The sequence below is a fragment of the Beta vulgaris genome, chromosome 7 (assembly GCF_026745355.1).
Source record: "Beta vulgaris subsp. vulgaris cultivar EL10 chromosome 7, EL10.2, whole genome shotgun sequence".
Taxonomy (NCBI): Eukaryota; Viridiplantae; Streptophyta; class Magnoliopsida; order Caryophyllales; family Amaranthaceae; genus Beta; species Beta vulgaris.
Window position 1 is genome coordinate 45,601,181 of NC_079208.1, and position 26,334 is coordinate 45,627,514.

Sequence of the window (26,334 nt, forward strand, 5' to 3'; positions counted from 1 at the left end):
TCAAATTTTTTTTTTATCAAATTACTATTATACGCAAATCTAATTTAAAGGTGGATGCATCAATTTAAACACCAAAATAAAAATTCATCCAGTCAACCTGTACGATAATGAAATTAATAAACAACCTTCAACCCCAAGCCAATCATTTACTAATTTGTTTATCAAGCACACACATGACACATATATGTATGGAAGCAAATCAACTTGGTAACTTTTTTATTCTACTTTCAATATACAAACCTCATGCTTACATGAAGTAATAACTATGACAACCAAATAAATATATCAAATACCTAAGAAAAAACTCTAACATATCACAATTTACAAGACAAAATAATATTATTGATTTTAGTCTCGCAATCAAACAAGTTACTGTATCAAAAGTTCGATTCTAAACCGACTCGTTTATTAAATAAATCATGTTTGGTCAACTCATTACTGAATAGCCTAAAAATATTAACCCAAACATGCTATATTATTTCAAGTTCAATCAAGTTGGTTGGTCCATCAATAATATCTATCTTTTATTGTACAAACCCATATTCCTATTATTCATAAACTTCTCATCATGTAATTCTGGACACTAGAAGCTATAATTAAAATCCAATGCAAGTTTTGCGGTTCATTCTCTTCACCTAAAAAAACAAATAAGATGATTTTCAATAAGAAGTTCTAATAAGTTGTAACACTTTATAAACTAAGTTTCAATAAGTACAAGAAAAATAAGATGAATAGAATGCACCCTTGATTAAAGCCTTAGAATTTACAAATTCACCCTTAACCCTTTTAATTAGAAAATGGCAGGAGTATTTTTGTAACACAGGAGTGTACACATATATATACACATTTGCTGTTTTTTTGGGATATGGACAACAATCTGAAAACCAACGGCTCGTGTGGTAATAATAGCTTCTGAGATTGATGAAAGGCAGTGGTCCTCCTATATCGCCTGAATCGACGTGTTGAATGACTTACCAGTTTTTGAGCAGTTGAGACATTACTCCTTCAGGCTTCAGACATCTTTTTCTACAAGTGCAAGCTCCTCCCAACTTATATATAGAAAAAAGTAATAGCCTCCTAAAGTAACAAACAAAACTGTCTTGTAACATTGAGGACTTTGCCACGGCATTACTAGTAGCACAAGACCTTATTCATGTGTTAATTTATGTTATATGTTCACATAATCACAGTAATAACAACAATTTTAATTGATCATACTACTAATAAACTCCCATGCATACCTGTGTTTACATAGTAGCAATTATTGTTAACATTTTCCTATTTATTTGATAATTTTATTTTCATGTCATGAGTTTAAATGCTTGAACAATTGAACTAAACAAGTACTTAGTATGTGCATATGCTTTTTTGGAGCTATGTTATGCATATCAACATAAGTGATATGCCAGTATGCATACATGGGATTGAACAATTGTACGTGGGTGTGTTATGAAATTGTCATTTTGACATAGCTATATGTGGAGATGATGAAGATCTTGATTCAATTAATTCTGAATCAAAGAGAAGAAGTGAAAAGAGAAAACTCTCTCTAGAAATATTATTCTGAAATTTCTCAAATGATTATTACAACACTAATTGATATTTATACAAGATTAAACTAAGTGTGTTAGAGAAGCTAAGCAACAAACTATAACTAACTATACAACAAACTAACAAACTACTTTCTAACTAATTGAAAGTAATAATATTACTAAGCTGATGTGGCAGATCAGGATGAGTATCCTGATCTAAATCCCCTCCTCAAGCTGGAAGTCTAGAAGAGTCTAGAACAATAAGACCCAGCTTGAAAGTAAGTAACTTGTGTTGAACAACACCCAAAGTTTTTGTGAGAAGATCATCAGCAAGTTGTAGATGAGAACTAACATGATGTGTGGCGATAAAACCAGTTTGTACATTTTCTCTGATGTACTGAATATCAATATGCAAATGTTTAGTAGTCCTTTCATGAAAACAAGGATTATCAACAATGTGCTGAGCAGCCTTGTTGTCACAAAATAAAGGAACAGGAGTAGGAACCTTGACAGAGATATCAAATAATAAGTAGAATTCCAAGTCAATTCACTAGTAGTGCGACTCATGCTTTTGTACTCAACTTCAGTTGAGCTCTTTGAAACTACTTTATGCTTCTTTGTTTTCAATGACATAAGGGAAGTACCAATAAAAACACAATAGCCAGTAAGAGACCTTAGCTTGCTGTGTCAAGACGATTACCCCAATTTGCATCACAATATGCATGAATCTGAAGCATAGTATCTACCGAGTAGAATAAGCCATGATGCATAGTACCTTTGAGATACTCGAGAACATGTTGAGCAGCAATAAAATGTGGCACTCTAGGTGTAGAAAGAAATTGACTGAGTTGCTGCACTGCACAAGATATATCAGGCCTAGTCATGTTGAGATATAAAAGTTTGCCAACAATTAGGGATGGCAATCCAGTCCGAATCCGACCCTAGTCCGCTCCGATCCAAAAGAAAAAATCTGAGTTGACTACGACAAAAAAGTAATCCGACTCCGACTCTATTTAAAAAGTCCGACTCCGAGTCGGAGGAGGGTCGGAGTCGGATCTCATAAAATAATCCGACATCTGACTCCGATTCCGACTTTGAGTCAATAAATCATTTTTTCTTATTTATGTTAATGTATAATTTATGTATAACCTAATTTTGACTTTCAGCCAACTGTATTATATAGGATTTTTCCATTAAAGATATGATTGTTTTAAATAATGGTAATATTTGAATTATTTGTATTATATAAGATTTCCATATGATTATAATAATAAGTTATAATGATTAGATTATTGTATTATAGAAGACTATTATATTATAAAAAATGGGTAGAAAAATAAGTTTGATCGGATTCGGAATCGGATGTTCGGATTTTAAGTCGGATCAGAGTCGGAGTCGGATGTTCAGATTTTAAGTCGGGTCGGAGTCGTATTATCGGAGTCGGATGTCGGTGTTGGAGTCGGACTCAGATTTAAAATCCGACTTCTTATAGGGTCGGAGTCGGATTATGCATAATCCGGTCCAAGTCCGACCCATTGCCATTCCTACCAACAATCCTTCTATACGTCTCTGGATCAGAAAGAAGATCACCATATGTGGTACTAAGCTTCCATCCTTAAGGTAAAGGACATTCTGACACTTTGCAATCAGTCGAGCAGTGTTATGTAAAAGATCAAGAATAAATTTCCTTTGGTTGAGAAGAATACCCTGCTTAGTTCTAGTGACCTCAATACCAAGGAAGTATTTGAGAGGTCCTAAATCTTTTATAGTAAACTCATAATGTAATTGAGTTTTCAGGTTTTGAATATCATGAAGTAGGTCATCCACATAAGTAACCTCAATGACAAAAGATGACCCATTCTTCAAAGTAAACAAGGAGTAGTCATAGTGAGATTGCTGAAAACCAAGATTTAAGAGAAATTTGGTTAACTCTAAGTTTCGTTGTCTGGAAGCTTGTTTTAAACCATAGATAAATATTGGGAGGAGAGAGCATTGTTTAAGATTGTAAAACAAATAGGTCAGCCTATAAAGCGAGATGATGCTACAAACATCGTGACAAGTTGCAGTATGCAAGAGTTTTGATTGAAATTAATCTGAAACAGAAGCTGCCTGATCATATCCAATTTATGAATGAACATGAAGAAATGATCTATGTTGGGATTCATTATGAATGGAGGCCTGAATATTGTGATAACTATAAAATGGTTGGCCATATGACCACTGAGTGCAGAAACATTAGAACCAAACAAAAATGGGTTCCTAAGGTAACTGCACCAGTTATCACTGAAAAGTGTAGTGAAAAATCTACACATGACAATGCTGAGGTTGACCAGGATGGATTCCAACGTGCTCTTAAACCCATTAGGGTAAGAGTATCATAAGTTTAGAATACACACACTGCAAAAGGTTTTACTGTGCTTGATGCAGAGAACCATGATAGGGGACAAATTTCACAACAGGGACAACAGGTGGTGGAAAATGATGCTGAAGTAATGAAGGGAGGGAACTCCCTCATATCTAATAGATAGAATTTTGAGTTGGAATGTCAGGGGTCTCAACACAGCTAAAACAGAATGATGTGAAGACATTTATGCAGAGATATGCAGTAGGGCTGGTGGGGCTCCTGGAACATAAGGTAAAGATTGCTAAACTTGGTGATCTTCATCAGAAAATGTTTAGCATCCATGATACTCAAGGTAACTGGATTGACAACTCTAAGGAGGTCCCTGGTGCCTTCCTATCATTTTATAAAGATTTATTGGGGTCTACTTTCCCACACAGAACCCAAGTAATAAGGCAGATTATTCAGGAAGGGAATTTAATCAATGATCACCATAGAGAGATTTTGAATGCTCCCTACACCAGAGATGACATCAAGAAGGCTTTATTCTCTATTCCAGGCTCTAAGGCCCCTGGCCTAGATGGTTTTAGCTCCTCCTTTTATAAGGACAGTTGGGAAGTTATTGGCAATGATGTTCTGGATGCATGCAGTGATGGATGTTCTTCAAAATGGTAGATTGTCAAAAGAGCTAAATCACACAATTGTCACTCTCATTCCTAAGACTAAATGCCCTAAGAATGTAAGTGAATTTCGATTAATTTCTTGTTGCAATACATTGTATAAGTGTATAACAAAGGTACTTAGCAACAGACTTGTTCAAATTCTCCGTGATTTGATTCTTGAGAATCAAGGAGGATTTGTGCAAGGAGGCTCATAGTGCATAATTTTATGGTGGTTCAAGACTTAGTCCGACATTATGGAAGAAAAACTATTCAGCCTAGTTGTATGATGAAGTTGGATCTCCAAAAGGCATATGATACAGTGGATTGGATTTCCTTAGAGAGATGCTAAAATATATGAATTTTCCTAGAGACTTTGTGCATCTAATCATGGAGTGTGTCACTACTCCCATGTTTTCATTAATGATTAATGGAAGAATGCATGGTTTCTTCAAATCTCAAAGAGGTTTGAGACAAGGAGATCCCATCTCTTCTCTCTTATTTGTTATTTGTATGGAATACTTTTCTCGGATCTTGAACAAAGTGAGTGAGCTTCCTTAATTGCAATTCCATCCAAGATGTAAGGGCATCAAGCTTACTCATATGTGCTTTGCAGATGACCTTATTCTCTGTTGTAATGGAGATGTTGCTACTATATATCTCATGATTCAAGCTTTCAAGTTATTCTCTAACACTTCTGGTTTGCAAGCAAACAAACAAAAGTCATCCATCTATTACTATGGCATGCAGGACTCTGATGTACAAAGATTGGTGTTGGTCTCTGGTTTTACACAAAGTACTTTACCATTTAAGTACTTGGGTGTAACTATTTGCTCAAGGAGAATATCACAAGCCCAATGTGATGTGTTGGTGGACAAAATGATTGCAAGAATCAAAATCTGGAGCTCTAGACACCTGTCCTACACTGCTAGAACACAAGTCATTAACAATGTTCTTGTATACGTCTTCATATGTATTGGTCCCAGGTTTACATTTTGCCTCAGAAAGTACTTGTGGAAGTTAATAAGATATGCATAGCCTTTCTTTGGAGTGATCAAGCATATAGCAACATGCCTGGTAACATTGCTTGGGAGAAATTATGTGCTAACAAGCATCATGGGGGCCTTGGGATTAGGGATGTGACTTTGTGGAATATTGCCAATATGGGCAAATATGTTTGGGATGTGGCTACTAAACATGATAACATATGGATTAAATGGATTCACTCTCTTTACTTGTATAATGAAGACTGGTGGAATTATCAACCTAAATCTAGTGCAAGCTGGTATTGGAAGAAAGTTTGCTCCACTAGAGATCACCTAAAACAATATTATAGTCAAGCAGATATGTGTGGTATGACTAAATACTCTGTGAAAGCAGTGTATGAAAAAATTGATGGCACTAAACCTGTTGTCCATTAGGATAGTCTAGTCTGGAGTAGAATTAATACCCCCAAACATAATTTTATCTGTTGGCTTACAATTAAAGCCAAACTGCTTACTACGGCTAGATTGGCTCATATTAGTATATGTCCTACTGATACATGCTTGATATGTGCTAATGGAATTGAAGACCATACCCATTTGTTTTTTAGATGCTCTTATAGTGAAGCTTGTCTCATGGAAGTAAAGAAATGGCTCAATATCAGAACTCCGACAAGTACACTGATGGAGATTGTTAATTGGTGTAAAAACAGAAGATGCTCCAACTTCAGAAACCAGGTGATTTTTGCAAGTATTACTGCTTCGACATATCTGATATGGCTTAGTAGGAATCAGAGCTTATGGAATCAAAAAGTTCCTACTGTCCAATTTATTATTAGGCAGTTGAAACATGTTGTTAGGATGGGTATCATTGCTGCAATGCCAAAGAAATTTAGGAGGGCTGATTTAGAGTGGTTCTCTACTCTATAATCTGTTTGTATTAGTATTTGCATTCTCTTTGGGAGGGGGTCCAATCTAGTTGGTTTGTCCCCCTTTGAGTAATGGCTAGGTTGTATGGTTTTGGTGTCCAATGAAATGCTTACTTATAAAAAAAAAACCATAGATAAATCTTTTCAATTTGCACATTTGACCAGGTTTGACTCTTGCATGTATAAGTCTTCTTCAATAAAGCCATGAAGAAAGGCATTATTAATGTCCAACTGATGAAGCTCCATGTTACAGGCTGAGGCTAAAGCTATAACAGTTCTAACTGTAGTAAACTTAGCAACAAGACCGAAGGTATGTTTATAGTCTTTACCTTTAATATGTATATCTCTTCTAGCACAAGTCTTCCTTTACACCTTTCAACTGAACCATCAGGGTTAAATTTTATCTTAAAACCCATTTACAGCCAATAGGTTTAACATTGGGTGGTAAATCAACTATATCCCAAGTACCATTCTTCTCCAAGGCTTCAATTTCTTTATCCATAACCTTAACCCACCTAGGATCAGTTTTGGCTTGAGCATAGGAAGAAGGTTCAACAGTGGATAAAACATTAGCAAGACTGGCAAGATGTTCTAAAGGCAAATGAACAAGTTCGGGACAAGTGTAGACATTAAAAGAAGAAGAAATAGAAGGAGGAAGATTAGTAACAAAATCTTGTAATTTGACAGAAGGTAATTTAACTCTGTTAGATCTTCTCAATATAGGTGGTGGAGATGGATCAACAACAGGAGAATCAAGAGAAGAAATAGGTGACTGGTCATGAAAATTATCAGGAGAAGAATGAATAGGAGTAGAAGAAGATTGAATAGAAAGAGAGGGTGAAGTGGTGTTTGTAGGAGTAAGAATAAAAGTAGTAGATGGAGTAGTAGTAGTAGGAGAGAAAATTGAAGGTATATCATCCTCATGGAAACTAGGATTAACCATAGTACCAGAAGAAATACTAGGTTCATCAGTTTTGGATTGTGTTTGAAATGGAAACATATATTCTAAAAACTTGACATCTCTTCTAAGAAAGATTTTATGAGTGTCAAGATCATAAGGTTTGTAACCCTTTTGTCCGTATGGATAACCTAGGAACATACATTTCCTAGCCCTGGCTGCAAATTTATTTGAAGATTTATGAGTGGCATAACACAATCATCCAACCACCTTCAAATGATCATAAGAGGGAGTTTGTTTCATCAAACATTCATAAGGTGTCTTCCATTGAAGTACAACAATAGGCATAAAGTTCTTGAAAAATCTCAGTACCATTATCACTTCTAATGATTTTTATAGAAGAATGGAACTGATTTTCTACATAGGCAATAAAATCTTTCATCAGAATAGGGACTTGAGTCATTAGGGACTTGAGTCTTAGAATGAACTAAGTGAGTCCATGTAGTTCTTGAGAAAACATCAAGAATAATTAAAAAGTAAGTAGCTCCTGAAATAGAAGCATGTATGTAAGGACCCCAAAGATCCACATGTATCAATTGGAACATTGCACCAGCATAAGAAGAAGAAACTAGGAAATAAGAATTATGTAACTTAGCAAAGATACAAGACTCATAACAAAAAACTGTCATTTTATTAGAATCAAAAGGAATGGATAGCTTGGACATTTTTTGAGTAGAAGGATGTCCTAACCTAGCATGTAAGATAATGAAGTTAGAAGCAGTAGTGAAAATATTACAAATGTTATTAAGAACAGAAGAAACAGTGGATGCATTAGGTAAAGAAGGAGAGACAGTATTGAACATATACAATCCATCTTGTTGACGACCAATAGCTTGAATTTGTTTAGTTGTAGGGTTCTGAAATTGATAAGAAGAAGAAGTGAATATAGCAAGTAAGTTATTATGAGCTAATAGCTTGCTAACTGACAGAAGATTATGTTTGAAATCAGGGAGAAATAGCACATGCTATAGTACAATGTTATTAGTCAAATTCACATTGCCAACAATATGAACCAATTTGGATGTACCATTAGGTAATCCAACTTTAATAGGAGTATGTAAAGTCTCATAAGAAGCATATAAGCTTTTATTCCAGATCATATGATCTGTTGCTCCGATCTCCACAATCCATGCTAATTTAGAATTAAAACATGGCATAACATGAACTTAGAAGCAGTAATAATAGCTGCGAAATTCACAGAGGAATTGATGTCTAAAAAGTTCTGAGAACTCTGAGTTTTCATCATCTTCAGCATCTCTTTGTACACAGCTTGTACCAAGGCTGTATTGACATTGTTGTCTGAATGTGTAACCTCAAAACCGGCACAATAGTCCAGGGGAGTATCAGCAACATAAGTGTCCTTGTTCTCAGCAACATGAACAACCATTAGACTGCTTGAACCGCCTCCATTGGACTTGTTTTACATGTTAAGAAACCACTATGGATAATTGCCAGAGAGTTTGAAACATTGATCCACAGTATGTACAACTTGCTTGCAATAATCACATTTTCTATCATATTTATCATACTTTGGCCTCTTTGCATCTCTCTTAATAGCATAAGAAGGATGAGAATGTTGAGAACCTCCTTGAATAGAAGGTTGTTTCACAGACAAAAATGCACTGGTTTGAGTATAATTTTCATGTTGCACATTAAATCTATTTTGTCTTTAAATTCAACTTTAAGCAACATGTAGTAAGCTCTATTAACATTTGGAAGTGGATCCATACTCAAAATATTAGTAGTAACACTATCATAACCTCGATCTAAACCAACAAGAAGCTGAATTAGCTTTTATTTTTTATCAGCAACAAGGACTGTCTTCATAATTCCACATGAACATTTAGCTAATGCTCTACAATCACAATCAGGAAATCCATCTAATAACTAAATTACATCCCAAACTCCCTTCAATTTTGAGTAATATTGAGCAATTGAATTTGATCCTTGTTCAATTGAAGATAATTGTTTATGTAACTCAAAGAGTTGTGGTGCATTAAATTGACCATACCTCTCAATAATTTCTTTACATAGTTGTTGCGCACACATTTGTAGAAGAAATCCTTCAGCAATTACCTTCTCCATAGAGTTCAACAACCATGATTGAATCATGTAATCATTTCTGAGCCATTTTTGCAGCTCCTTAGAATCAGATGAAGGTCTTTTAGTGGTTCCATCAATGTAACTCAGCTTATTTTTAGCTCCAAGAGCCAAACAAATCGATCGATTCCAAGTCAAGAAGTTATCTCCATTAAACTTCTATGCTCCAAGATGTTGACCAGGTTAATCTCCTGATCCTAAGAAGTATTTGTCAGTATATCCAAGAAAAGAAGAAGATTGAGAGTTACGAGGTTGATTTACTGCATTTTCATTAGAATTCGAACTAATTTTAGGCATTTTTTGCGAATTTGATAGAAAATTGCAAAAGAAAATAAGAATTATAATGATTTCGAGATGACAAATCAACAAGAAAAGTTGATCAGAAGAAGAATCTAAACTAGATTCAATCATAAATGATTAAAATCTTACAAGAAGATTGAAAATCTCGATGAATTTGAGCTTGCAAGCTCTAATACCATGTGGAGATGATGAAAATCTTGATTCAATTAATTCTGAATCAAAGAGAATAAGTGAAAAGAGAAAACTCTCTCTAGAAATATTATTCTGAAATCTCTCAAATTATTATTACAGCACTAATTGATATTTATATAAGACTAAACTAAGCGTGTGTGTTAGAGAAGCTAAGCAATAAACTATAACTAACTATACAACAAACCAACAAACTACTTTCTAAGTAATTGAAAGTAATAATATTACTAAGCTGATGTGGCAGATCAGGATGAGTATCTTGATCTACACTATATACTACGTTCCTTTGTTCCCAAAAATAGTGTAATACTTGTACTTTTAAGATCAACTTTTACAATTTTGACCATGCATTCTCATCATTAAATATTCAAGAAAAAAAACCACTCATGCAGGTTAGGGTCTTATTAGACTCGTTTTTGTCTATAATTTAAAAACAAGTTTACATATATTTACTGATAGATTATTGAAAATATCAATGGCCAAATATAGGGGTATGAAAATTATATAATGAAAGTGCTAGTGTTGCATTCAATAAGTAAAACTATGAACCTTCTTCTTTCGTCAGTCCGACTATAAATAAACTCGGAAGGTTTTAGGTTTACGAGTGCTTTTCTAAAGCGTACATGTATGACTTATAACTTTTAGATCTTGTTAATGTTTCTGTTATCTTTGAGGATCATAGGTTTTCCCTATTATTATTTCTCTTCGTTTGTGGCTATTAAAACATACTCTTCTTTAATTTTTATGTTTAGCAAATTATATAATTCATGAATATACTGTTTCGGAATACATCCCTTAAGATTGGGACTCTTCCAAGGATTTTATTAAGAAACTAATTTTCACACGAGTACTCAACGTGATGATACTTGTAAAAACTGTAAAAGAATTGGACATTAAATGCATGAATGTGCTAAGAAGAAGAAGCAACAAGAAAAGAAGCAAGATTGAAATTTAGCCACTCTAACAAAAAATAGCACCAATTAAGAACAAAACATAGTCTTAGTCGCTAACAAATAAAATGTTATGTACTTATGCTTATATGTAGGTTGTAGATTGTGGAACATCTTAGCATATACATTCAGTATGTATGAGAAGTGAGAAGTAATTTTCAACTTATGAGCTGATGAACGGGGTTGATTTTCTACAGTCGACAGTGTTGTCTGCAACTCAATTGGAATTTGGAAGGCTCGATCAAGATACGAACATATGATAGTAAGTTCTTCACTTTGAACGAAGTTAGGCATGTTCCGATATTGAGGAAGAATTGGATATTACTATTTAGTCTATTAGATGATAAGGAGTTGTAGTTTTGTATGCCTATAAGGGTTCTATGGTGTTCCTCAAAGATATAAAGCATGTTACTTTGTGTTTTTGGCAAGGTAACAAATTCTAATACAGGGTTCTATTTCGAGCACTACCTGAGGTGCACATTAAGTACTGCAAAAGAAATCTTAACCAAACGGCAGATGCGATAGCCAAAATGTGTAGGGCATCAGATATGCCTTATGATGTAACTAGGATTTTTCCCACCCCTAATTATTGTAAAACTCAACATATTAAGGATTGTAACAAACTCGTTTAATTTAATATGATGTTTTTTTCACCAAAATAGAAAAAAAACATTATTGCTATTGCAAGTTGCATCATCAGTCACAAGGATTATATGACCAAGTTGTAACACATGAGACTTAAGTCATATGAGTGAAAGAGGAACATAAATTATGTCAACAAGGGATGTTCTTGGTGACAATATGATTGAGGATGTTGAATTTCGCAACCATTTCACAAGCTTTTTTTTTGAAGGAAAATGATTTCTGGAAAAAAAAGAGTGAGATATCCTGTAGATCCATTTATACATATATTTGGATTTCAGTAAAATTTCAATTTCATATTTTTTTAGTTAGTCATATAACTACCAATATATTACTACATTATATCAAATTTATCTTGTAATGTTGAACTAAAAAGTACAATAACTGATAGTGCTTCATTATTGCTTAAGACTTATAAAGTACCCTTGGTGTACATACATAGATGTAGGTATATTAGGGGTCATATATTGCTCATTTTAAAAGCCATATTGCTCACTTGAAATTTATTTGCTCATTTTTAAGCCAATTTTGCTCATTCAAAAACTTGTTTTAGCTTATTTCAATAGTTTTTTGTTCATATCTCAGTTGTTTTAAATTTGCTCATTTGAAAATTATCTTTGGTCATTTTGAGCATCTCAAATTTGATTTTGTTCATTTGACCGGATATACCTAGAGCTATGTATACCCGGATATATGATAGAGGTGTTAATCATTGCTCCACGTGATCCAGGTCGGTACTACTAAACCTAAAACAAGGAAAAGAGATAAATGGGAAAAAAAGAAGGCCACACAAAAACACTAAGAAGTGCTAAGAAGACAAAAGGGTCTCCCATGTGGTACAAGGCACAAGTGCTTATATAAGCACCCAACATATTAATTGCGGATGTTAGAGAAAGCGTAGCTAGTCGCTTCACTTGATCATTCATCTATGGCATTAGACAGGGTGGGTTAGGCACTATTTCTGCCTAACTCTAAAATGTCCTCTTCAAGAAACTACTTCTTATCCGAGAAAAAGTTTATCTGAAAAGATGAACCAATGAAGATAAGTGGCATGAGTTACAAGGTAGCAAAAATAATAGAGCATCTAGTGATGTGGAATGTGGATGAATTATTGGAGAGAAGGACAGGGGGAGACATTGGACTTTTCATGCATAACAATGTGTTAAATAGTACTAAAAACATTCAATTATATTTGGATCAATGAATGATTGATTTTGATGTCAAAAAAAAAAAAAAATTGAATGATTGATTTAGAAATGGATTTATTTAATTCTTTAATGGGGATGCTTTTTTGTCGAGTTAATGAGTGGAAGGATGATTTTGGAACCTTGTTTTTAAGATTAATAATGTTACATTCAATCCTCTCGAATAAAAATGTTCATTCAAGTGCCAAATAATACGTAAAAGAAAGATAATTAAGTGGTTAGATAAATATAAAATGACTGAAATAACAAAATGTAACATTATATATCTATCAATATCTATACAAATATATTAAAAAATGTTCTTGAACATGTCTACAAGCCATCATTTAATTATTTCACCTACTTACTTTATCAAATAGTCAAATTTGATTGGTTAAATAAGTGGTCCTAACTTTTTCTCTCTAAATTTCTTGGCCGCACTTTCTCTCTGTGTCACTTATTGAAAAACAGAGGAAGTATAGCAAAAGACGTTGTTAATAAAGTATATGTTGCCACGTGTGACCACCCTTCACTATGAATATGTCATGCTTAGGGGTGTTAATGAGCCAGGGTGGCTCGCAAACTATTCGAGCTCGGCTCAGTCAAAGTTCGGTTAAAGCTCGGCTCGTGAGGGCTCGATTTGAGTTCGAGATCTGCTCGAGACGCTAACGAGCCGAGACTGAATACCTTAAGCTCGGCTCGAAAGCTCGTGAACAGGCTCGATACTTTTTAAATTATTTAAAATATTCCATTAATGTATAATTAAGGATAAAAATAATAACTATGGGAAAAAATTGTAGTCTTGGACTTAATGACAACAATAAAAAAAAGCTAAAATAAATAACTATAGGAAAAAATTATAGGACTTGGACTTGAAGACAACACTAAAAGGTTAAGATAATTAGAAAAAACACCCAAAAAAGTACCTTAAAAAGCAAAAAAAAAAAAAAAAAAAAAAAAAAAAAAAAAAAAAAAAAAAAAAACTTAAAAAAAAGCAAAAACAGTAAAAGAAAAGTTACTGATGCAGTTTAGCTAAAAAAAAAAAAAAACATTAATGCAATAGTACAAGTGTACAACACGCAATATCAAAGAAGCAAAAGGAAAAAAAAGCATTTGAGTTGATTTCTTCCAAAAGCAAACAACAAGGACTAGTATCTCATATTCCACATCCCACATCGCTAGAATATAGTAAGAGTATGTGCTAAATGCTCTATAAAAGAAAGTTGTGATTGAGTAATCTATTACAAGTTACAGCTGACCTTTTATTTCTTTGGGTCAAGCAATTAACATATTAGATTATTGGGCTTTTAAACATTGGGCCTCATAAAATGTGACTTGGACTTGCTTTAGCTGAATTTTAATTTTCGAGCTTTTCGAGCCTAACAAACTCGAGCTGAGCCGTAAGTTCGGGACTCGAGCTCGAGCCGAGCCTAATATCTGAAGCTCGACGAGCTTCGAGCTCTAGCCGAGCCTTATTAAACATGTTTTCGAGCCGAGCCGAGCCTGGTCAAGTTCGGTCTCGGTTCGGCTCGTTAACACCCCTAGTCATGCTCATATGCTTAACAAGAAAAATATACTACAAATTCGAACATGCGACAAGTAAGTTGTAAAGTAGAAGTCTTACCATCTCAACCAACTATTAGATATGTCATTTACTCCCCATAAATATATATATATATATATATATATATATATATATATATATATATATATATATATATATATATATATAATAAATCAATCTGAAATGAATATAAACTCAAAACATAACAGTATTATTCAAAGTAAAACTCCTGACATCGTCCGAGCTACACATTAGTTTTCTACTATCAATCAAACTGGATATTACAAAGGTGTGCATTTAATACTAGTTATTACTTTTCAATTTTTTTAATTTTTTACGGGGATATACCAGGATAATAAAGCATTTTGTAGGGATATACCTCACTAAATTTTTTTTGTGGGGATATACCAAGTACCACCCTAAATTTAAGTTTTTTTAAAAAGTACCAACACTATCTTTGGTGAGAAAGTCAAATTTTCAACCTTTGACTTGCTTAATTACTACTTGCATAACGCTTGATATTCAATTGTTTCTATTACATTCATTTTCTTCCAACTTCCTCATTGTCACTTTGTGGCTCACTCACGAGTTCCTATCAAGTTAAAGGCGGGAAATTTGATTTTCTCGTTGAGAATAGCGTATTTGGTACCTTTAAACAAAATTTAAATTTAGATTAGTGTATCGCCAAAAAAAAATATTTAGTGACACATATTCCCATAAAATACCCTATTACTCCGATATGTCTCCGCCAAAAAGCTCACTTATAATTTGAGATTTTTTTTACCCTTTTGGACTTGGGAGGGAGGAGGAGTTGTGTTGTCGAGTAATTGAGTGGAGCGGAATTCTGGAATCTTATTTTTTGGTTTCTCAAACTTAAAACAACCAAAGGCAGCACATACATTATACAGACTACAGAGTATATATAATGACTCCAGAGTACAAAATGACTGTTCCTCGTTCGTTGGGGAAAATTTAAAAGGAATAACTATCCAATTTGGAACAAGAACAAGAATCCAATAATGTTAGGATAAAGACCATCATGAAATTGACATTTGATAAAAGACAGATTTGTTGTTATAAAATTGAAGTGTTTTAAGACTCGTTTGGTTACCTTTGAAACTTAATTTTAATGGAAAGTTTTATTTCATGGAAAGTGAATTCCCTTGTCTATTTCTTAAGAAGTGGCTTTCGGTATTTGGTTGAACATAGAAACTCGTAATTGACACATGAATTTCTAATCACCAAGGGGGGGGGGGGGGGGGGTTGGTGATTAATTTCCTACACTTTACAGGAATTTTTATGTCCTTGAAAATTATATTTTCCATGAATTTCCTATTTCCTGCATACCAACAACTACCCTATTTTCTACTTCATCCAAATTCCAGCGGAATTTGAGGTGAACCAAACGACCTCTTAGTCGATGGTGGATCTCAGTTATTAAATCACTGGGGAGAGTTTATGCCATTTCAATTTATATTTTTGTATCAGTTTATGCACATACTTCAACCTGCACAGTATTCTCGATCTAGCATTTACAGTCTAGGCACTTGAGAATAGGGGGAAATGTAAGAAGAATCTCTACCCCAAGTACTGCAGTATTTAACCTTAAGGTTATAAGGTGATCCCCAACCAACTACACCTGAGGAGTATTTGTTATCACTTTACAAGTTTCTACATATATATATATATATATATATATATAGAGAGAGAGAGAGAGAGAGAGAGGCAAGATCACATGAGAATGCTCCTTACATGAGAATGAATCTCAACCACACGATTCGTTTAGAGTTACAACACTTATTCCTTAGAGTTATATCGCTCTAAAAAAATTGGAATTCAAAAAAAAATTGTTTTTTTCTGAATTTTTTTTTCAAATATTTTATTTTTGGAGTTACATCACTTTTTCATTAGAGTTACATCAATTATTCATAAGAGTTATAGCGTGTAAAATTCATTCTCATTTCTCATATAAGTATGCATTCTCATATGAACTCACTTTTATATAATAATTATATATATATTATATATATATATATATATATATATATATATAGATCAACATGAGAAAGGTCTAGAGTCACTCACATGGGTTGGACTTTTCACCTTTGGGATTAAAGTCAATGAAGTAACATTGATGAATTTCAGCAGCTTCCCAGTAGAGAAAAAGTCCAGAACTGCATCAGTCACTTCCTCTCCCACTATATCCCAACAATGTTTAAAAAAGAAGCTATTAAACCCATCCATTCCAGGTGATTTGTCATTAGGAATAGATTGCATCACTCTTTTAACATCTTGCCTAGTGAAATTACAGCTTAATAGCCTTTGTTGCTCTGGAGTTAACACCTGCCCTTCTTCAATGATACAACTCTTCACTGCACATCTATTGTCATATATATATATATATATATAGAAGTGAGTTCATATGAGAATGCATAATTATATGAGAAATAAGAATGAATTTTACACGCTATAACTCTTATGAATAATTGATGTAACTCTAATGAAGTGATGTAACTCCAAAAATAAAATATTTGAAAAAAAAAATTCAGAAAAAAACAATTTTTTTTTAATTCAAATTTTTTTAGAGGGATATAACTCTAATGAATAAGTGTTGTAACTCTAAACGAGTCGTGTGGTTGAGATTCATCCTCATTTCTCATGTAAGGAGCATTCTCATGTGATCTTGCCTATATATATATATATATATATATATATATATATATATATATATATATATATTTGGTTCTCATTTCGGAAACCCTTTGGTAAGAAAAATTTCCGCTGCACTACCTCGGACAGGGCCACTCACCCAGAGACCCAACAAGCCCCAATCCTACTTCCCCCAACAATATTCAAAATTTTGCTTCCACCAAGATTTGAACCTTGGTCTCCCATGTAAGAAATATGAAGCCATATCATTGGACCCAAGGGTCCTTGATAGTTTATACATATGTGATAACATGTTCGTTATCAGTTTATACTATCTCACATCAATTTATATACGATGCAAGATATGCATAAACTGATGAAATATTTATTAATTGACAACAAATACGTCTAAACTAGAAACTGATATGAAATATGTATATGTTATGAAATATGAACTAATGCCAAATATTATAAACTCATAAATATGCATAAGTTCATAATTGTGTAAACTAAACTTGACAAAAACTCGTCTTAGTACATTTTCAACCAAGATTTTACATTAACAAAAATAAATTTTGTTAATGCACTCCATCAACAAAGATATTACAGTTGCTAATTACTTTTAGAAATCATATACTCCATGATTAGGAATAAGTTGTCATGCATATGCAAAAGACACTGTAGTACATGTTTTCATAATGTTTACACGTCTTTTAACATTCTTGTCAAATAATTCAGTGGTTTAACATAGCCTATTTCTAAGTGATTACTGTTAATAATGCAAGCTGACCCATACTTCAAATGATATTCTAATTCATTCCAAATTCTGTTGGTTTATATTATGGAACCAAGAAAAATAAAATCAATTGAAGAATCTAAAATTTGGAATTAGGGTGCTAGTTTTATCTTTTCAAATTCCATAAGTTAAAGAATTTAGTTTCTTTTTGACGGAACTACCTCTAACTTATGATATAATATCTATTGAGTTTAAATAAACTTATTCTAACCTTCCTTTGAGGAACTTTCATACATAAACTCAAACTTATTTGTATGTTTGTTTAATCATCCAAATTTAATATGAAATGAAATTATTAGCGTAATATTGTATGTACCCAAAATAAAAAGAACTTCTATTAGTATTAGGTCTGTAACATACTCTCCTATATATATAATACCAAGGTTAATCAATCTAGGTTAACACAATTCACTCCAATTACTTGTACATGGTATCACAACCTTAATTTTTTTTTTTCTCTTCATGATTCCTTCTCATGCTTCCTTCGGTCCGTCATACTCCATGGATGATCCTTCATCCTCGTCGTACGTGAGCAGTCCCTCAACCACGATTTTCGCTATTGTTGTCTACTCTTTGTCACAACACCCTTATGGTTCTACTACTCCTACGCATCCTCTTGCATTCGCTGCTGGCTTCTTGATGCCCCAACCAATGCTGTCCACCAATTTCTCAAACGCATCACACATCCCTGGCCCACATCCGTTTGGATCATCCTTGCGCACCTTCCCACGAGTTCCGGTTGGCTTTCTTTCCTCCTCCGCCGGCCTGACTTCCCCTTCGGATGTTGTACACTCGACCAATTATGTTTGGATCAGCCTTGCGCGCCTCCCCACGAGTTTCGCCTGGCTTTCTTTCCTTCTCCACTGGCATGACTTCCCCTTTGGCTGCTGTACACTCGGCCAATTCTGTTGTGCCGCCCGCGTTTTTTAATCTTCCGCAACTGTCAGCACCAAATCTTACAAACTTGATAACCATCACTATTTCTTCACCTGAAGACTATCTTTTATGGAAAACACAAATTACTTATCTGCTTCTTTCTCATCAATTTATCGGTATGGTTGATGGCACTGCTCCCATTCCTTCCTCTACTGTTTTTGATGGGCATATGCGCGGCAATTCGATTCCTAATGTTCACTTCTACGAATATCTTCGTATTGATCAACAAGTTAAATCTTGGATTTTTTCTACTTTGTCTCGTGATGTTTTTGTTGATGTTCATGATTTGCACACTTATGTGGATATTTGGAATCGTCTCAAATCTAGATTTATGCATGCTAGTATGGCCCGTTCTATGAAATTGAAAGGTTGATTGTCTCATATCAAAAAGGGAGACTCTCAAACTATGGATGGTTATTTGCATGTGATCCAAGTTATTGCTGATACTCTAGGTCATATTCAGTGTCTTGTTTTCAATCAAGATTTGGTTCATTTAACTTTGTTTGATCTTGATCGTGACTCGGATTAGGATCACATTGTCACTACCTTGTTACATTATCAGTTTCCATTAAGTTTTGATGATTTGCATCCAAAGATTTTGTTTCATGAACGTCTCAAAAGCTCCAAGGAGGGGTCTGAATCCTCCTATCATCATGTCGTGGTTGTCGTTCAGTCATCTGGTTCTAGTTATTCCTCTACTAAGAATAATTCTGGTGGACGAAATAAAGGCAAGTAGAATAACAACAAAGGTGGTAATAATGGTGATCGTAATAACCAAAATCGTGGAAATGATGGTTACTCTAATGCTTGTGGCTCTGGTAATAACAATAACGATGTTAATCGGGGACATCAAAATGGTATCATTAAGTATTCGACCTTAATTATCTAGTTTTCCTTGCATCGATTCTATTACTAATATTTGTCCTCAACAGGGAATACTCCACTAAGCGGCAATTTAAGCTCTACCCCTAATTCTGATACTTGTGGTCTTTGTCGGTTTTTAGATCATCAAGCGGCTTATTGCCCGCAACGATTCAATTCTAACATTTTTCCTTCTGCCCTAGATAGTGTCACTCGAGCCTTAGCTGCATTATTTGTTGGTGGTGGATCTAATGATTCAGTTTGGTATCCGGATTCGTGAGCTTCCTCTCATATGACTCCTCAAGATGGTAAGTTTCTAGCTATTCTTCCTTACACTAGGTCAAGTTTTGTTATCGTTGGTGATGGTACTTGTCTCCCTATTAAAAGTATTGGCAATTTGACATTAAAAACTTCAATTCGTCATCGTAATTTATCGCATGTGCCTAAATCGAAACATAATTTATTATCTGTTAACAAGTTGTGTCAAGAGAATAATTGTATTGTTTGTTTTGATATAAATTCTGCTTTTGTTAAGAACAAGACAATGGGGAAGGTTTTGCTTCAGGAATCCAGTAAGCAAGGTGTATATCCTGTTCAACCCACTGTAATCATCCACGACTCATCAGTTCCTTCTCTTCTAGCCAATAAGGATCCTGGAGACATTTGGCATGCTCGCGTTGGTCATACATCATCTAGAGTTTTAGGGTCTTTATGTTCGAATAAGAAAATCTCATGTACTTTCGAATTTCATGATGATTGTGTTGGTTGTAAGTTAAGCAATCGATTACCTTTTGAAATAGTGGATCATTGTTCTCCTTATCCCTTATATTAAATTCATAGTGATCTTTAGGAATCTTCTATTTTGTCAAATCAATTTTATAAATATTAAATTATGTTTGTTGATGATCTTTCGCGATATTCATGGTTTTATCCTTTACGTCGCAAGTCAAATGTTTATTCTCAATTTCTTGTGTTTTAAAAGATGGTGGAAAACTTAATTTAATTGCAAAATCAAAATTTTCCAAAGTGATTTTCTCTTCCTTGAACATAAGTTCCCATATCGTCTAGTTGATTCTCAATCTTCCATGCCTTATACATCTTTGTTGCTTTCGACTTATGATTGGAGTCCCACTTGTAATACCCCTAAATTACTCGCTTTTAAATAGATAATTTAGTAAATAATATTTGATTAATTTAGGATTATTTCCGCCACGTGACTAACACGCTTTCGGTAACTAGCTACTAACTAACAAGAATAACTTGCGACGGAAGACTTTAACCAAAAATAATAATACTTCTTATTAATAAAAGTAAATATTATCTCAATATTCGATATAAATAAAACACCCTAATCTACTAGGTGAAGATTCCCTTCTTATTATGCTCCCGTGCACATCCAAAATTTACCTGCAAAACTACTTACCAAAACGGTAAACAGAGCAAAGCCAAATAAGAAAAAGCAAATATGCGTCAGTATATATATAAAACTGAGTATGAAATGTACCAGATAAGTAACATATATGTTAGTTCGCAACATTTTTCATTTCAAAACTCCATCATTAATAATTCAAGAATAACTCTTTGAAAATAATCTATTTTCAAACACTTAATAATAATTCAAGAATAAGCTTTTAAGAGCAAACTCTTTCCAAACACTTGAATAATAATTCAAGAATAAACTTTTAAGAACAAACTCTTTCCAAACACTTGAATAATAATTCAAGAATAACCTTTATAAACAAACTCTTTCCAAACACTTGAATAATAATTCAAGAATAACCTTTTAAGAACAAACTCTTCCCAAACACTTGAATAATAATTCAAGAATAACCTTTAAAGAACAAACTAGATCTTTCCAAACAACTTGGATTAAAAATAATCTTGAAAACAATTCCTCTTCTTATCTCCCTTTCTATTTTGCTAAGTGTGCACACCCCCCAAGCTAGTCATCCCATAACGGAGCTATATCAAGGGGTAACTATAATTGCCAACAAGTGGATTTTGAAACTCTTGATGTTAATCAAGCAGAAATGATAATAATAATATGACTTGTAAGTCATGAATAAACTTCATTTCCTCATAAACAACTTTTTGAACATTCAAAGTTCATAAAAACCAATCAACCTTCCCTTGTAAAATTAATTTAATTTTCCAAAAAGGATCACAAAACTTCTATAGGTAAAAATGATTGATAAAATCATTCCTTCTTTTCACTCCCAATAGTGAATAATAAATGCTACAACCATTTTAAACCAAAATTCTAAACTAATCCAACCAGTAAATCAATAAACAACTTTATCACATAAAACCATATTTTAAAAGATCTAGCTACATAACGTACCTTGATCTTGCACAAAAAGTATAATAGTACTATTTCCACTTAGTCTTAATCTTGAACGATCTCCTAACAAGCCAATAATATAAAAATCTAATAAGTAACTTATCACATGAACTTAATAATGAATGTAAACATGAATAACCTATCATGAGCATAATATTTTTGAGTAAGAAACATGGAATTTTTTTTCTTAACCTAATGAAAATTAGAACTTGAATAAGAAATATAAAACTAGAATAGATAAGCAGAGAAAGAAGAACCTTGAAGTAAAAGAGTATGAATTCTCCAAAGTTTTTGTGTGGAAAAAATGGTTTAAGGTGTGGGGTATTTATAGGAGTAGAGTAGGCAATACTTAACTTCCAAAATTAAATAGTCTGTAACTTTCACCATAAATTAGTAAATTAAACCAAGATTTGTAACCTACACCTTAATTATGGAGTTATGAAAAAAAAATCAAACCCCGCCCTTTACGCATGACGGCCGGCCATAAAATGGCTTTAATTATTTTTTTTTTCTTGTCAAATATTCATTTTAAATCTTTTTGTTTTTTTTAAAAAAACTTATTTAATAAAATTTTGACAAGGATAAAAGTTTGACAAATCCAAGTTGGTGCCATATTCCCGCCAAAATAATTTAAAACCGGTGAAATTATAAAAATATCCTTTGCTTAAAATATTTATTTAAAAAATAAATATTTTGATTACCTAAATAAGTACTCAAAAACATGGGGTATTACAATCTACCCCCCTTAAAAGAAGTTTTGACCTCGAAACTTGAGACAAAAGGTCATAATCACTTTCCAAAAACGGAATAAAATTTTGAAATTGCAGTTTCTGACTCAAATGCTCAATGCCTAAAATTCATATAATGACTCAAAAATATGCTAAAATGCAATACTATAGTAAAAACGCGAAACTCTATCGTATTTTACCCCCTTTAAAAGGAGTTACGACTCCATAACTCGACAACTAACCACGGAAAACAATGCCGGATATTTCTTGCGCATATCCGCTTCCGCTTCCGCTTCCCATGTTGGTTTCTGAGTCTGATGGTTTGACCATAATACTTAGACTAATCTTACATCATTAGTCTGAGTACTTCTAACTTTACTATCAAGGATTCTTACAGGTCTTTCCTTGTAAGTCAAACTATCATCTAAATTCAATGGTCTCAGGTTGCAACACATGAGACACATTCGAAATATACTTCCTTAACCGAGATATATCAAAAACATCATGGAATTAACTTAAATCATTTGGTAAACCCAATTTATATGCCACTTTCAAATCTTCTTTAACACCTCTTATAGCCCGATATACTTTGGGCTTAACTTTTCCTTCTTCCCAATTTGCATCACCCCTTTCATTGGAGATATTTTCAACAATACCTTCTCCCCAACCTGAAAATCTTCATCCCTCCGCTTCAAATCATCATAACTCTTCTTCCGATCTTGAGATGCCTTGATCTTTTCTTGAATCACTTTCACCTGCTTCATCGTCTCTTCAAGGAACTCGGTTCCAAGCACCACAGTTTTATTCTAGCAGACTTGACTTCTACACTTTCGACCGTATAAAGCCTCAAACGGTGCTATACCAATACTTGCATGACAACTGCTGTTGTAGGAAAATTCTATCAAATCCAAGAAATTCTCCCACAAGCCCTGATACTCCATAACAAAAGATCGCAACATATCTTCTAAAGTATAAATTGTTCGTTCTGTTTGCCCATATGTACCAGGATGAAAAGTTGTACTCGTTAACAAATTAATATCCAAAGCCTTCTGCAAACTCTGCCAAAAGTTGGACAAGGATCGTGAATCACGATCGGAAACAATGTCCTTAGGCACACCATGAAATTTCACCACCCACTTCACATCTGCTTTACCCAATTGATCCATCGACCAAGTATTCTTCATAGGTATGAAAGTTGCGGATTTAGTTAAACGATCTACTACTACCCGAATTGTATCATTTCCAACCTTAGCTCTTGGTAATCCAGACTCAAAATCCATTGATATAGAATCCATTTCCAACTCTGAATATCTAGAGGCTGAACTTCCCTTGCTGCCTCTTGTGCTCAAACTTGACCGTTTCAGACACTTAGCCACGAACTCTGCTACCTCTCGCTTCATGTTTGTCCACCAGAATGTGTGCTTCATGTCCTTATACAACTTATCACCACCGTACTTAATAAGGTGAGCTATGAGCTTTTTCCATTAATTTTCACTTCAATTGTTCTTTATTACTTGGTATACACCACCTCCCCTTGAATCGGATACTTCCATCATCGAATATCTGGAAATCCGACACTTGACCATCTTGGATCTTCTCTCGAATCTTTTCTAACTTTTCATCCTTTGATTGACCCTCCCTAATCTCATCATAGATTGAGGGTTGAACTAACAAAGAACCCAACAATTCTCCAACACCTCCTTCTTCTAGTACCTCTAATGACATTTTCTGAAACTCGGCATATAACTGACTCGGCGACACCATTGCATTAATTGAATGACTAGACTTTCGACTCAATGCATCAGCAACAACATTGGCTTTCCCTTCATGATACTGGATCTCCAGATCATAATCCTTGATCCGTGTACAACTTACACGTTGCCCCCATACAAGTAGTGTCGCCATATCTTCAAATCAAACACTATTGCAGCTAATTCAAGATCATGGGCTGGATAATGCACCTTATATGGTTTTAACTGCCTAAAAACATAAGTGATGACCTTCCAGTTTTGAATACACACCCTCACCCAGATTTCAAAGCATCACTATACACATCATACTGCTGACTTTCATCAGGTAGAGCCAAAACAGGTGTTGTAGTCAACCTTTCCTTCAACACCGAAAAAGCTTCCTCACACTCTAAAGTTCAGACAAACTTACATTCTTTCTTCATCATGCTGGTCATCGGTCCCGATATCTTCAAGAAATCCTTTACAAATCTTCGATAGTAACCAGCTAACCCAAGAAAACTACTTATATCAGACACCATCTTCGGTGTTGGCCACTCCCGCATCGATTGAATCTTAGCAGGATCCACCGAAACTCCTTCCTTTGAGATAAGATGTCCTAAAAATGCAACCTCATCCAACCAAAACTCACACTTAGAAAGCTTGGCATACAACTTATGCTCTCTTAGGGTAGACAAAACTTTCCTCAAATGCAGTTTATGGCATGAAAACCTATACATCACATCCATGAACACTACAGATGCGTTGGTCAGACCAAACAGCATTACTATGAACTCATAGTGACCATAACGCTTCCTAAACGCAGTCTTAGGAATATCACCCACAACAATCCTCAATGGGTGATAATCTGACCTCAAATCTATCTTCGAGAAAATCCCCGCTCCTTTCAACTGATCAAATAAATCATTTATTCTCGAAAGCTGATACTTATTCTTGATCGTCACATTGTTCAACTCCCGATAATCAATGCACAACCTCAAACTACCATCTTTCTTTTTCCCGAATAATAAAGGTGCAACCCAAGGAGACGAACTAGGTCTTATATATCCTTTTTCCAATAACTCCTCCAACTGAACTTTTAAATCTTTCATCTCAGCTGGAGCCAGGAGCCTTTGAAATAGGTTCGGTTCCTGGCATCAAGTTTATGGTTAACTCAAGATCCCCAACCGGTGGCACACCTGGTATCTCTTCATGAAACACATCTGGAAAATCAGATACGACCAAGATCTCCCTATTCTCATCTTCCTTTTCAATCCTCTGAACTCCACATAAGAATAACGGACACCCCTTCTTCACATAAGATTGAATCCTCATCGCAGAAACTATCTTCATTCCTTTCTCCTTCCTAAGCTTCCTATAAGTCATCCTTTCTTTCTTAGGACCGACTAAGGACACCTTTTGGGCCTCACAATCAATCTGAGCCTTGAATCTTGCCAACCAATCCATCTCTTCCCAACCAATCCATCCCCAAAACTACATCGAGGTCTGACAAGTCAAACTCAACTAAGTCAGATAGAAAGTCCACCACAACTATCACTAAAGGTACTTGACTAGGCAACCTAGTAGAATTAAACATTTGCCCTGATGGCAATGCAATTTTTAATGAAATAGACACTGGACTACTTAACTGGAGCTTTTCTGCTAAAGTGCTAGAAATAAATGAATGAGATGCTCCTGAATCAAATAACACTTTGATTGACGGGGAATTAATGAAAAAGGTTCCTACTACTACTTCACACACATTCAGAGTCTCAAGACGGTTCATGACGAAAACTCTACCTTTAGACAGATTCCTATCCCTGGTTTAACACCAGCATTGGAAAAATCTAACTTCTGTTAATTGTTCTAAGAGGTCTTACTACTCGGGTCAGGTTTGACTGCAGGTTCTCCACCAGCTTTTCTAAAGCATTCATACTCCCGGTGTCCCAATTTCTGACAATAATG